This window comes from Puntigrus tetrazona, unplaced genomic scaffold (assembly GCF_018831695.1).
Source record: "Puntigrus tetrazona isolate hp1 unplaced genomic scaffold, ASM1883169v1 S000000001, whole genome shotgun sequence".
NCBI lineage: Eukaryota > Metazoa > Chordata > Actinopteri > Cypriniformes > Cyprinidae > Puntigrus > Puntigrus tetrazona.
In genome coordinates, this window is record NW_025047681.1 from 3721825 (window position 1) to 3734553 (window position 12729).

At 38.0% G+C, this 12729-nt stretch overlaps 1 long non-coding RNA gene and 1 pseudogene across 2 annotated transcripts; both read left to right on the top strand.

Moving 5' to 3' along the window:
* On the top strand, positions 1-12648 carry LOC122331648 (annotated as a pseudogene).
* On the top strand, positions 2987-6131 carry LOC122331631. 2 transcript variants are annotated; one of them, XR_006248260.1, is made up of 2 exons: positions 2987-3024; positions 6063-6131. It is a non-coding gene; the product is annotated as an uncharacterized LOC122331631 (long non-coding RNA). The 2 variants fall into 2 exon arrangements; XR_006248261.1 differs by having other exon boundaries at positions 6066-6131.
* Positions 12649-12729: the final 81 nt, after the last annotated feature.

Genomic DNA, 12729 nt, shown 5'->3' on the forward strand with positions numbered 1-12729 from the left:
ATGACGTTAGCTGCTGGCCTGATCCGATCCATGTTCATATTTGAGGATTCCTCATTCTTTAAAGCTTCCAAATCTCTTCTCAGAAGCCCCATAGGGGTGGGAGAATACCAGTGTTTGCAGGTAACCTTGTAGCTGGCTGTATGTGGTGTAGAGGATACTACCACAGCAATATACGATATTCATGACAATCAAAGTTGACCTGAAATGACTCCAGACTTGACTTGACGACAGAGAGACTTCCTGAATATTTTAAAAGCAACTTGAGTCTTTTATCCCTAAATACTTATAGCCTAATACTTATATCCTCTAGTATTTTTATCTAAAGCCAAGTGGCGCTTTATTCAAGCCCTTAATTCAGTTTCTTTCTCTCTGGACATGTACAAGTTCACGAGCTGGGGATGACTAGGTTATTTTATCAACAACAGAAACGGTGGTGAGCAGCAAATTATAGATTACTTTCACTAAAATACAGCAGAAAAAATCTATGCTGGAAATATTATTTTCTTACTTTTCAATAACCTATGATTACTCTGACTACTTGATTCAAACTAGATGTGACAAGAAAATATTAGAAGAAAAATTATGTATGCCTGTTTATAATTTGGAAATTTGTTCTTAGAAGGCTAGGATGGAATTTAAACTTTGAAACTTTCTTCTCTAAGCTTTGCTTAGAAGAAAATATAGAGGCTACATCTCTTGGGTTTTATAATCTGTGCATTAAATATTTCTTTTGTGTTATGGTAGAGTCCAAATTTATTATAGAATTTGATTACAGAAAAACAGTAATACATTAAATAGATAAGTAAAAGTTTGGATGTACATTAATCTTGCGTCATATCACCTTGTTTATTTACAGGTTATAGATTATATATTTTGTATGTAGTCTACAAAGCAGCTTTGTAAATATTTCAGTTCATAAGTATTCTATATTAGATTTTTAATAGCAAGCCATTAAATGACTTGAGACTGAACTCTGACTTCTGACCAAACACTCCGAGACTTGTGCGCAGACTCCTGTTGTCACCAAGCCAGCAGAGGGAGCTCTTACCTCTGGGTGACCTGTGATCACTTCCTCTGCTGCTACTTCCTGTCAGTGGACTATAAAGACTGTTGTGAGGCCCCTCACCTGGGCGGGTTGCATTGTTCACCTGTATTATTGTTTAGATTGTTGTTCCCGGAGTTTCAGAGTGTTTTCTGAGTTATAGATTCCTTGGTTTTGTCTTCTGAGTTCTCGTGATTGTGTGCTGCCTGACCCGACCTCTGCCTGTATTTGGATTTTGTTGTTGCCTGCGTCTCTGATACTCCCTGTTTGCCGTGATTTGGCGCCTGCCTGCTTTGACCATGCCTTTGTTTAATAAAAGCCTGCAGCTGGATCCTGCGCGCCTCAGACCCCCTCATTACGTGACACCTTTAAACTTGACTCTGAGTTAAAGACTCATCATTATACTACATAAGATAAATTATGCTACAATAAGTAAGATTTATATTCTGCATTTGCTCACTTAAAACCACCATCGAGTGTTTATAAAAGCTTCCGATTCCCGTCTAATATGTGTTTTGGTCACGGGGTTTTAATTTTAAGCGTTTGTGCCAGAAATGTTTAGTTTTGAGTACTGTGCTGATCTGCTGAAGTAAAAAGTACAGAAATGGGAGCAAAGCGCAGAGCTGTAAGCAAGAATGTCCAAACATTAGCAAAGCTGGAAGCGATAATCCAACCACATAGGTGTGCCTAATACCTGTGTACTCATATAGTAATTAGATGTGGTATGTAACCACAGTGTACAAGTACACATGTGTAACAGGACATTGGTAACAAACCCTTTTCAATTTGTAACAACAGTACAAAAGTAATCAGAATAGTGCTGATGGGTAGATTTAAGTATGTGTAAAGTGGGAAGGAGTTAGGTAATGCCATGGTAGCATCAGGAACTGTCTACTTAATAGAAAGTGCAACATTCTGTACACCAAGCACAATTTATATGTAAAAACCTAACTGTGTGTGACATCAGTAATTTCTGTACCACTTTATTTACAAAAAGTGCAGTTAATCCCGTTATACATTTGTACTTTATTAAAAGTGGGCGCAGGACTGATTACTTTTGATAAAATGCAACAAGATTGGTCGTGTTAGCTTTAATCAAACGATATTGTGTGGTGCAATATTTGACCTGTTTAATATTTACTTTTCTTTCCAGTGTGATTCAATAACAGATTTATATCCAGATGATGCCATGGACACTTCCTTAGAGACAGACTGTGGCGCACTCGAACAGTGTGACTCGATTCATCCGATAAAGCCTAGGTAATAAAAAAACCAAATGCAGTATTTACATTGCTGATTAAGACTTGTTCTTATGTCGCAGGGTTCTGATATCTTTAACAGACAGACTTTTGGTGTTGTTGTTGTTTTAGAAATCATAATTCCCAATCTAACCATTTTATCAACTGGAAACTCTTCAGCCATCCAGTTTGGACACGAGAACATTCTACGGAGAAAAACAACGGATATTAAAAATGTAGAAATTCTCACAATTGTTCCTTTACAGAGGAAGATATCAGAACGTCACATCTCAGTAATCAACATGACTGGCTTACACGAGAACGGAACTTAACCCGGTCGCTGTTAATCATGTCATCGGGCGACTAGTAAGTGAAAATGAAATTCATGCCTTCATCTTTGTTGTGCGACTGGGCCAGTTAACAGGCGCTGATAAAATGGGTCTTGATTGGCTGCAGAGAGTGTTTGGGGACAAAGTTATTCAGTTAAATCGTGATTCTTTTCACCTATGAGAGAGAAGAAGAGTGTGACACTCTAAAAGATGATATGAAGAGAAACCTGTTCAGGGCAGCTTCTAGAGAAATGTGGAGGAAGATATCACACGTGCAACAAATCTATGAACAACCAATCGGAGATGAGAGAACTGATGAAAAGATTGATCACCTGTTTGATGAGAATAAACAGCAGCACTACACTGGAGAGATCTTCCAACACTGCAATAAAACAGGAAGAAGAACTGAAAAATGGTATGTATCAAAAGTGCTAGTTTTTTCATATTTCACGATATTGTTTGATGTTGCCCTTCACTGTATTGTAGTGATTATATTCATTATTTTAATTAGAGAGAGTAGTGTGAAAAATGATGGCTCAGTTGCATGCACCTCTCATGCATTTATTAACAGTGCTAATAGACAAAGCACAGTAAATCATATACAGGTGCACACAAAATAAGCAGCATAAACCAAAACAGTAGCAATGAAACAACAAAACAGGAGAATAAAAGTTACAAATATATCCACAGCGTATCCACAATATACAAGGGTGTTGAGGGTTTAACCCTTTCCACAAAGCTGTCTGTCTGTGGCTGGTATAGGCTTTTTCTGAAGCACTGATGCTCAACCGCTGGATCAGCTGCCCCATAAGCCATAACTTGATGAGAAGCCACAACTTGAGTGCCTTCTGTCAAGATCTCCTCTGGTATTCCTACCCTGGAGAACAGTCGAGCAAGGGACACTGTGTGGAGACTGATTACCAAGATGTACCATTGCCCTGCGCTGCTTTTATCGCCCCGATATATTGATAGCTTGAAATGCTCAAAAATTACATGGACAGTTTACAAGGGTGCTCTGCTGCCCTACAAAGACAAAGTGCAGTAACTACGCAGAAACTGAAACTGCCTTTTTTTTTTTTTTTTTTTTTTCATCAGCCAGTCAAACATGTTGCAGGTAGATTAGTGGCAATGCATTAATTTTAAGCCTTATTAGGATAAAAAAAACAAAAAAAACAAACATGACCACTGATGAGACCTTTGACCACTAAAATGCAAATACTGTACTCTGCCTTTGAATAACCTTACACAACTATAACACTATTGCGAAAGAAAACAGCAGTATCTACAAACTAAATGTGCTCATTCAGCTTTCTTGTTGCATTTCTTACTACATGTTGTTTTTAATAACTTTGTTTGCATGTTGTGAATGTTATAATTGCTTAGTAGTAAGCCTCAAGATAGTCTTATTGCAGTGCTCCTTTTCACCTAATAGTGTTTTCCTTATTTTACTTAACAATTTACTACACACAATTTCAACTTTGCCTAGAGATGCAATACAGTAAAATAGGAAAATCGCAACAGAATAAAGGATGTTCAAAATATCTGTACAGTACCACATCCTCTACATAATTTCTGCAGTTAAGTATAAGCATAAAAGGTTCTCAGAAAAAAATCAAAGTTGTAAAAAACAACCTGCGAACCAAAAAACTCAGTCACTTCACTGGCCTTCGGATTACTCCTCCTGTCTCTTTATTGATTACTTAGCAACGGATCTAACTTGATTACTTAGCGAAACACCAAACACCAAAACATACAAGTGAGAAGTACTGAGATTGATATTGATATTAGTTCTAAAAAGTACTTTTTAGTGCAGAACAATTTATTTTCAAAACAATTTTAGGTTTCCCAGCAGCCCCATTTTCTCCAGAACTAAAAGAAGAGAAAAGACTTTGAATTAAAACATTTTAAGACAGGGCTGCAATCTTAAGGTTAGAAAATGTGACAGCAGAACATGCGTAAAACACCCCAAAAATCATATACCTGGATTATCAAGTCTGCCTAAAACATTTGTGGACATATCTAGCGTGACAGCACTACAATAAAAATAAACAAATACTGAGTAAATTAAAAACACAATACTTACTTTACAATAAGTGCTCATCAGCCACTTCACAGAGTCTTCACTGGCGCACAGAGATTTCTGGGATAGGGAAGGCTGAGAAGTGCCCATTTGATGTATCCTTTATTTGCCGGTGGATTGTGAATTGGGACGGTCTTTGTCTCATCATCGTGACACAGTCGGCCTTCCAATGGGTCCTTCACAAGATGTAGCCTAGGAATTGGGATGCAGCTATGGACTCACACAACCGATTAAACAATTGCGCTTGCTTCATCATAGACTGGTATGAATACACAGGGAAACAAGTTAACAAAGAGGAAGGAGCCGATTAAGTACTATGATGACAAATAGGAGTAACTAGGGCAATAAACATGGGGAACTTGGAAAACTCTAAAGAGTTGATTATAGACACTCCTAAAAATCCAAGATGGTAGTGGTGCTGAGATGGACAAGGGAAGGAACTGAGGCAGGTTGGTGTAATGTAGACTGATGAGGACAGTCTGGCCAGAATACTAAAGCGGAGCAGACAGGGTGGTGGTGGAGTGGATGACCATGCCAAAGCAGATGACCACCACAGCAGATCAGATTATTTTTAATTTTCAAGCATCTTTATTTAACAAAAGACTAGTCACATCAAATTACCTTACATCAAAATGTTTTTACACAAAAAGTGCAAAATGTTTATGTTTAAAGTTTTTATGTTAATGTTTAAGTTTATCTTCAATGACAGAACACTAAGCACAAGACACAAGAGTCCATAGCGTTGTAAAAAATGTAATCAATTAAAAGGCCAGATTGGATGGGACCAAAGAACCCCAAAGCAGAGCAGAAGATCACCACAGCAGGCAGAAACTGATGAAACCGTCAACGAGAGAGCGTGTACATGTTAGCTGTTGATGAGCTGAAAGTTCAAGGACTGAATCCAACACAGAAAGTAGGCCCTGGGGTAGACTCATCATCATCAATATTAATGGTGAGTCGGCCGATAATGGACATTGAGTCTCGAATACCTGGGCACTGCCTTTCATGATGGCTGAAGACTCTGGCATGACGGCCATGATGTGATGAGGGCTCTAAACTAGGGCTAGCAAACTCAAATGTGCTGAGATCAGAGGATTGGTGAACATCAGAACTGGGCGTGAACATCCCAACTCAGATGTTGGGAAGCACAGTCGATTACAGGTTGAGTAATGGTATTCACATAGTTTAACAATGTTTTATAGAGAAGAAATGAGGTGACAGGTAGGTGTGGTCTAACATTCTCCGTTGTATCACTGTTAATACATCAACTGTTAAAATAATAATCATTGAAGTACAAAAATGTTTTCTAAACATTTAAAAAATTATACAAATTAATACATTTTGAAGCCATTTCCTTTCTGCTTTTTTTAAAGCAGAACCTGCAATACATGAAGAAACAATGGAAGACACTACAGCATCAGAGACTGGAGTAAAGCATGGGGTGAGTGCCTGAAGTACATATTTTACTGGTCAAAATGCTTTACAGGTCTGAACATAAAATGAAAACATGAAAGATTTGTTTCAAATCTCTGTATCATTCTTTCTTATCATATTCAATCAAAGAATAAAATTCTGAAAACCTCAATAGTGCTAATAAGAACATCTTTTGTTTTGAGGTTTGGGAGTCACCTAACTTCCTAAAACCTTCATATACTGCCTCATACCATACTGTTTGTCTCCTTCTCTAAAAATTCACAATGGATCCAACATTAGAGATACAGATAAACACTCACAAGAAACTCTCAAACAGTTCCCAAGCTTTATCCTTCATCAGCAACATCTATGAACCTAGATCATTATTACGCATAGTAGACTTGGAAAATGGAGAAAAAGCTCTTTCTCCTTGTGAGCTTCTCCTCCAGCCCCTCAACTCTCGATAACCCTCTCAGCACTCTCGTAGAGTGTCTCCAAGAGCCAACGACAACATCAGAATCTAAACCACAGCTCACCTTCCAGCATTCTCAAAAATTCAAAGGTATTCCAATTCCATCTTGCAGATAACAAGTGAGATTATTCCAAGTATTCCACAGCCTCAGACAGCAGCCTCCCACTAGCAGCAGGCAAGCCTATTTCCAGACTCTCTCAGTTGTCAAATAATCCCAACTCTTCTCTATGCTCTAGTTTGCTAATAAAGACCCTCACTCACAATCATCTCATCCCCTCTCCTCTCCTTCCCCTTTAGCTGTTTACCAATATGGCCTTAATTCCATGCTACAATCTAGGAGCTGGCCTCTACCATAAATGCCAGGCTGGCCTCACCATAAAATGGGCCCTGAATGTGCTGTGTCCACTACAGTGGTATGGGCTATGATGAGCAAAGCTCCTAAGTGAATGATGATGGGCTATGATGAGCGAAGCTCCTGCTAAGTGAATGAGTTTGATGGCATAGTTCATAGTAGTGTATTGCACAAAGTATTCTGGGATGATGCTGTTTATGCTTGAAATGTGAGTGCCATGAGTAGAAGATAAGTTGATTCCTATAGATAAATTATTCCTATAGGGCTGATTTGTATGATGGAAAAAGGATCCTAGTAGCTTGCCAACTGCAGGTGCTGGCCATATAATTAGAATATCATCAAAAGTTTATTTCACTAATTCCATTCAAAAAGTGAAACGTGTATATTATATTCATTCATTACACACAGACTTATATATTTCAAAAGTTTATTTCTTTTCATTTTGATGATTATAACTGACAACTAATGAAAATCCCAAAGTCAGATATAAAATATGTAATGTTTTTTAGCATGTAAAATGTCTAAGGTTATGACTGTTCCTAATAGAAGTTTACGGTGCTATAGTTTACTAGTGCTGTACAAACCTGGAAATTTGAATAGCTTTAGTTTACTGTTTAGTTCTTTAAACCATTGATTAATGTAAATTTTATTTATATTTTTAGGGAAAAAGAAGGCCTTTGGAACAGACGTCAGACAAGATCAATGCCTAAATCAGAAAGAAACTGAAAAATTAACAATCTATTTCAAAGACTTTACCTTAAAGGCAGGCACAACAATAAACTAAGAACTGCAGATGTTTTTTCAGTTAACTGCACATTCATTACAATCCCATGAATATTGTGCTGAGGAGGAGCTGGTTCAGACTTTCATACAAAACTACTGATGATGGATTACAGAGCAAGATACATTAATGTTGACGAGGCTAATGAAGCATGCAAATCACAACAAAGAAACAATGACTCATCTAAAGATGAGAGTGATATTTTCAAGAAATGTCTTTTTCTAACACAACAAGTCAGTCAGACCACGTTCACCCAATGGATGTTCAGATGGCTGTGTTTCATTGTGCTGATGGTTTCCCTGAAGCAGCTGATGGTGACTAAACTGTCCCAATGTCAGTATGCTCTGCCTCTGCTTGTTCCTGAACTATTCACACAACAGATTGAGTTTCCTCTCTGGACATTTAGACAAATCAGCAAGAGCTGGAAGATGAGAAACACATATAATGAAATCATCAGTCAAATTAAACCAATCTACAAGGCACAAACTCCAATGGTGTCTTTCTTTAGATTTGGCTCTGTGTCTTCATCCAAGTCTCAGCTGATGAACAGTCTGATCAATGAAAAACACAACACATTCTTCCACAGAAACTGCTCAGGCAGCAGCAGAACCAGAGTCCTGATGGATGGAGTGGTGGAGATCGCCTGGTACTGTCCTTCTGGAAAAACACTGATAAATTCACTAACTGTGTTGCGTTCTGTAATCTACACGGTGATGCAGGAGACCACGAGAAACAGCTGCAGATACTCACTGAAACGAGCTCAGTCAATGTTGTTCTTTTACCACAATTGGACAGGAATGACAAAATGCTACAATAATCCAAAACCTGTACAGGGACAGGAAGCCACTTATTTGTCTTTTTACAGAGGATGAATCTTCTGTCATTGAGACAAAAAACGGGAAATTTAAAATTGGTTTGAAAGATAGAAATCAGTCAAATGTATCTAAAGAACTCAGGAGAGCTATAGTTCGTTGTCTCTCGTATGCAGAACAAGACTCAAATTTCAGTCTTGAAAATGTGTCCAAACATTCAGATATACTCAGAGTTGATGAAGAAGATGATGATGGCTGCAAGACAGGAAGAGAAGCGGCACAGCAGATGATATCTTTACTGGAGAATAAACATCTGACAGAAATCAAAGAATCATTTCTGCCTCATCAGGGAAAACTGTGGCATCAGTGGAGTCAGAAGAACAAAGAACTACATCGACCTCAAGCAAAAGAGTTGGAAATGGACATAAGCCGAAAACAAGCAAACTTGAGGAAAATACGTGAGCAGCAGCATGCAGTTAACACACATATTTTTATGCAGTCATTTATTAATGAAATCCACTTGCATGCTGAGAATAAGATTTATTTTCTTAAATGGCTTGGAATCTTCCTGGATGAATATATCTCTAAGGATATTTCTGCTCTTCATCAAAAATATGATGAACAGTGGTCAACAGTTGTAAAACTAAAAGAAAACAATGAAAAATCTGAGAAATTGACAGCTGAACAAACTAAACTTGAGAAAATTTCTGAGGAACTACAAACAGCTACCTTTGGTTTGGAGCACATCATGAGGGAGATTGGTCAGATCTATGAATCATGTTCATCTTTGAAGAAGAACAAGAAAGACCTACAGTTTAACTTCTCTTCTCTCCCGAGTCTTGCAGCAGAGATGATGATATCTGGATTTCCACTGGAGCTGATGGATGGAGACGCTGCACATGTTCCTGTGATCTGGATCTCAGCTGTTTTAGATCTACTCATCCAGAAACTGGGAGACCAGAGAGTCTTTGTGCTGTCAGTTTTAGGGATCCAGAGCTCTGGGAAATCGACCATGCTGAATGCCATGTTTGGATTCCAGTTTGCTGTCAGTGCTGGCAGATGCACCAGAGGAGCTTTCATGCAGCTGGTCAGAGTTTCAGACGAGATGAGAACACAGATGAACTTTGACTATATTCTGGTTGTTGATACCGAGGGTCTTCATGCTCTGGAGCTAGCTGGAAGATCAACAAGACATCATGACAATGAATTGGCCACTTTTGTTGTTGGTGTTGGGAATCTGACACTGATCAACATTTTTGGTGAAAACCAACTGAGATGCAGGACATTCTTCAGATTGTTGTTCAGGCCTTTCTGAGGATGAAAAGGTCAAACTGAATCCCAGCTGCATGTTTGTACATCAGAATGTTTCAGATGTCACAGCTATAGAGAAGAACATGGAGGGAAGGAGACGACTGCAGAAGACGCTGGATGAGATGACAAAACTCGCTGCTGAAGAGGAAGTCTGTGATGCAGAGTATTTCAGTGATGTCATTAAATTTGATGTACGAAATGATGTGAAGTATTTTTCTCATCTCTGGGAGGGCAGCCCTCCCATGGCACCACCACACCCTTCATATTGTGAGAATGTTCAAGAACTAAAGAAAACTATTATGTCTCATGCTTCAAAATCAGATGAAATGATGCTGGCACATTTAAAGTTCGTATTAGAGATCTCTGGGAGGCTTTACTGAAAGAAAGATTTGTCTTCAGCTTCAGAAATTCTCTTGAAGTTGCAGCCTACAGGAAACTTGAGACCGAATACAGCAAGTGGTCCTGGAGGCTTCGCAGTGCCATGCTGGAAACTGAGAACAAACTACACAACAAAATAGAAAATGAAGCAATTTATGAGGTCCAGGAAAATGATCTTCAAAAAGAGCTTAAGGAGACAAGTGAAGATGTGAAAATATTAATGTCTGAAATCTTTGATAAAGACAAAGATAAAGATATACTGATTCAGTGGAAGACATCATTTGAAATCAAAATTAAAGAGCTTCAGGAAAACATTGTGAGAGAAACAAAGAGGAAATTAAATGAAATTCTTCAACAACTTGAGACCTTAGAAAAGATTGATGACCAGAGGACACATCATGAAAACACTCTCTATGAAAAGAGCAAAGAGCTTGCCTTAAAACTCAAAGACAAAGCAAAAGATGAAGAAACACTAAAGGAAGAGTTTGATTTGTTTTGGGAACAGTGTGTGAATATGATCATCAGAGACACTCACACCTCAAGCAAAGACACTGACATATTAAGAGATGTAAGAGAGATCCTCAATGACATCTATCAGGGACATCTGCCTGTGGACCACTGGAAAGAAGGAAATGAGTACAATATTTTTACTGTGTTGAGTTATTCTGAATATGTTATTTTCAAAAGGTCCACAAAAGAGAGATCAGAGGCTGTAAAAACAGTAAAAGAATCATACAGACATGCTTTGTTGCCAGAGGAAGAAACTGAAATAAAAGCGTTAGTAACAGATGTCGCTCAGCAGACAAACAGAATGATCACGTCCTTTAATATTTTCAAAATGGGCTACAACATAAGCTGCATTCAACAACTCACAGATTACATCAAGACAAGAGTTACAGAGCATCAGGAAGGACCAGTGAAATATGTTTTCAAGAATGAATTCTTCATTGATTTGGCTTATTCCATCTGTGAGAGAGCAAACAAGACAATCACTGACCAACACAGACTGTTCCGGGACACCAATGACCCAGTACTTTATTTGGAGAGGAAGAGAGAAGAATATTATGGCATTTTTCGGAAATACTGCCATGGTGCAACATCAGCTGCTATTTTTGGTGAGATCATCTGTCAGAAACTTAAAGAGCCCACTGAGCAAAGTGTCTACAAGAAGACTGCCAGAGATTTGGCAGGTGAAATGAGATCAAACTGTGAATCACTGAATGGAAACAGATCAAATCTTGAAAAACACATCTTGAAGACACTGGCAGAAGAGGAGGATTTTGACCAATACATGAAATACATTAATAGTCCCAAAGATCACTTTAAGACTTTCATTAGAGATGAAGTCAGTCAGTACACCACTGATAAGTTCAGTGTCAGTGTTTCACCCAAGATGAATGAGAACATTAAACTCCTGCAGCAGAAGATCATGAAAGCAGCTCATGAAGCTACTGAATATGTTCAAATAAATACAGGAGATGTTGGTTTGTGGTTGAAGTTTTTTACACAGCAGCTCTCAGATGTGGTTGTATTCTCTGTAAAAGACCTCAGTGGAGTGAATCATGAAGATGTTGATGATTTCAACCTTCTAGAAGATGTGATAAAAAAAGAACTCCCTACTATAATGTCTGACATAAGCAGAGAGTTCAAAACTAATGCATTTGATGAAAAACTGGACCTCAAGTTGAGGCCAAGTGAGCTTCTGATTGATCACCTCTGTCAGTGCTGTTGGGTTCAGTGTCCGTTCTGTAAAGCCATCTGCACCAACACCATAGAAAACCATGATGAAGATCACAGTGTTTCTTTTCATCGTATTATTGGACTAAGTGGAATACATTACTTCAACACAGAAAACCTGTCTACTCATATCTGCACATCAGCAGTAGCAAATAGCAATCTATATTTTTATCCCAATGACTCCCTGATAAAGTCCCTGGAGAGAATACAGAAGAGCAGGAGAAGATTATGCAAAGTGGAGCATTACCTCTGACCTCTCTGAACTGCCTTACTGGAAGTGGTTTGTGTGCAAGTTCCAGAAAGATCTGGAAAAATACTACAATAAAACATTTGTGGGACAGGGTGAGATTCAGATGAATGGAGAAAATACACAAAACAGGAAGCTTTTGAGAGTTTGGATAAATACATCTGAACAAATAAATAGTAAGGACACACCAAACCACGTCTTAGATGTAAACAGAGTTCTTTCGATTTTTATTTTTAGCTTGTGAGAAAATGTGATTATTTTGCACTATTTTAATTTTCTGGGTTTAAAATCTAAATTGTAATAACATCACAGTATGTGATATTATCAAGCATTATTGCAAATTGATGATGTTTTCTTGACTCATAATTATTTATGATATTGCATTTATGATTTTTGATTTTCTCCACTTTACAGGTTACACCATACAATTTCATATAAATAAATACTTTATAAATACACTATAATTACTTAATTATTCATGAAAGAACATGGCGATTTCTTCTGACACTATGTCTATGTCTTGATTGAATTTCAGCA